This window comes from Crocuta crocuta, unplaced genomic scaffold, assembly GCF_008692635.1.
Source record: "Crocuta crocuta isolate KB4526 unplaced genomic scaffold, BGI_CrCroc_1.0 scaffold224, whole genome shotgun sequence".
In the NCBI taxonomy this organism is placed as follows: domain Eukaryota; kingdom Metazoa; phylum Chordata; class Mammalia; order Carnivora; family Hyaenidae; genus Crocuta; species Crocuta crocuta.
Genome location: NW_027529545.1, coordinates 881021 through 884131, shown reverse-complemented (window position 1 = coordinate 884131; position 3111 = coordinate 881021).

The following is a 3111-nucleotide window of genomic DNA, read 5'->3' as shown; positions in this document are numbered from 1 at the left end:
AAATGATCCCCACCCCCAGTATAGATCAAAGTTAACCATCCACTTGTTTTATGATTCGGAAGTTCCACTCCATACTTACCCAAGAGAAATGAAGACATTGAAGACATTTCTCTTTATGTGTCCACACAAAAAACTATATGTGAATGTATTTAGCAGTTTTATTCTTTTTCTTCAAGTTTTTATTTAAATTCCAGCTAGTTAACATACAGTGTAATATTTGTTTCAGGAGTAGAATTTAGTGATTCACCACTTATATACAACACCCACTACTCATCACAAGTGCCCTCCTTAGTACCCATCACCCATTTACCTCAACTTCCCACCCACCTCCCCTCCAGCAACCCTCAGTTTGTTCTCTGTAGTTAAGGGTCTGTTCTCTGATTTGCCTCTCTTTTCCCCCTCTATTTTTTTTATCTGTTTTGTTTATTAAATTCCACATATGAGTGAAATCATATGGTATTTGTCTTTCTCTGATGGACTTATTTCACTTAGCATAATACTGTCAAGCTCCATTCATGTCTTTGCAAAAGGCAAGATTTCGTTCTTCTTATGATTAATATTCCAGTGTGTGTGTGCACGTGTGTGTGTGTGTGTGTGTGTACCACATTGCAGTTTTATTCTTAATTTTGGAAATAACTCACATGTTCACCAATTAGTGAATGGATAAAGAAGTGGTGATATATCCATAAAATAGAATACTACTCAGTAATAAAGAGGAAAAATCTACTGATACAACGCAAATGAATCTTAAAAACACTAAACTGAGTAAAAGAAGACAGTCTCAAATGGCTACTTAGTATATGATTCAACCTTCATATTCTAGCACTTTCTAAAGTAAATGCCTTCCTCTTCTGGATAACTCAAGGGTAATATTTTCTGATGACCTTGTCTGTTAAAGGTAGAGGAGGCTGACATGAAGTGTGCTTCAGGAAAAGTTTGGACAAGATCAGAGAATTTACTCTTCAGTTGTGAAAGGATGACTGTGTCGAGGCTAAGAGCCCAGTGACATGAGAAACAGAAAGCCCTTGACATCCCCCGCCATGGGGGTATTCCAACAGATTAGGAAAAATTGTTTAAAAACACAGTATTTGCACTGATCAGGCAATAAATCACCTTTTGTGAAAGAGAATTCAAAACATACCACTTGGTTGGGTTGCTTAGACATGTGGCTATGTTATGCCTTTTCATCTTTAATTTTTAAATATCTCCCATTTGAAAGAAGACCTTCCTTCAGTCCCATTTTCTCCCCCAACTCCCATGACCATATCTTTGCCCCTTTATATGCATTGTTTGCATCTCATCCTCTCCAAATCTCTATGCACCTGTTCTAATCACTCCACTGAAATACCTCTTGTCAAAGTCATGAATGAGCTACATGTGTTCAAACCCAATGGTCAGCTTTGTGTTCTTAATCTATCTCAAAGAACCATCCAATACAGGTGATGGCTTACTCCTTGAGCTTCTAGGGAGCTACCTAGCTTCTCACTACCTGATTGTTCCCAACTTCCATCCTGGATATCTAAGTATTGGGGTGTTCAAGGACTCCGTCCAACCACCGTCCCTATTGGCCTTACCCAATGCCGTTACTGTAAATACTGTCTATACATCACTGGCTCCCTGAAGCAGATACAGCAAGTTTACTTAGTCAACACTCATTTCAAACCCCTCTAGCTTTCCTTCTAATACTAGAGAGGTTGTATAGCTAAAATTGCATGTTTTTCTTATAGCTGGAGTAGAGATGTGTGGCTGAATTTCTTCAGCTCATTTGCATAGGTGCAAAATCTGGGTGCACAAGACTAGGAGAGACAGGGTCACCATTCGTGACCAAGGCATCTGCTTTGTGTAAGGGAAGTCAGATTTCCAGTGCTCAGTCCCTAATGTCACAGTGGGTAGTACCAACCGCGGTGTTTCTATTTGAACTTTCCCATGGTGTGGCTGGACATTTGCCCTGGCTTTGTTGTGTTTGGCCACATAACATTTAGGTCTTGTTCTATCCCATCCAGAAATTCTTGGAGCTAAGTAACACTCCATGTCTTTTTTTTTTTCCATTTTATTGAGTTTCCTTTATTTGACCAGCCTATACAATTCCACACAAATGAAAAATATTCCATTTAGCACATTTTATTCAGATTTCATTTTTTAAAGTAATCTCTATAACCAACATGGGGCTTGAACTTACAACCCCAAGATCAAGAGTTGCATGCTCTCCTGGCTGAGCCAGCCAGGCACCCCCTTATTAAACACATTTTTGTACTTCGACATAGTCTAAATGCAGAATACAGAGTGAAAGTAGGAACATAACAAGTGTTTCCCCCACATTAACTCAGTAAGGATTATTACAGTCCTACATTTTTAATATGGAACATCTACATCAGTGCCAGCTTTTACTTTTGGTGAAATTCCAGGTAGAGCTGAAGGTGTTACTTCTTTTTCTTTGTTTTTAGTTGTTACGGTTTTTATTTTTCTTATTTTTTTAGGATAGTTGACACACAATTTTACATTATTTTCTGGTGTACAATAGAGTGATTCAACATCTTTATATAGTACACTATGCTTAAAACAAGTGTAGCTACCATCTGTCACCATACATATAATGCTATTACAATATCATTGACCATATTCACTATGCTGTACCTTTTATTCCTGTGGCTTATTCATTCCGTAACTAGAAGCCCATATCTCCCATGCCCCTTCACCCATTTTGCCCATCCCTCCACCCACTCCCCTTTTGCAACCATCGGTTCTCTGTATTTATAGGTTTGATTCTGCTTTTCGTTTGCGTATTCATTTTGTTTTTGTTTTTTAGATTCCACATGTGAGTGAATTCATATGGTATTTATCTTTCTCAGTCTGAATTATTTCACTGAGTGTAACACCATCTAGGCCCCTCCATGTTGTCACAAACAACAAAATCTCATCCTTTTTATGGCAGAGTAATATTCCATTCTGTATATACACTACATCTTCTTTATCCATTTATCAACCAATGGAGTCTTAGGTTGCATCCATATCTTGGCTATTTTAAGTAATGCTTTAGTAAACGTAAGAGTGCATGTCTATTTAAGGGGGAATTCGATTGTCTGCAGTTAAAAAACTGGTGCAGTACCACTC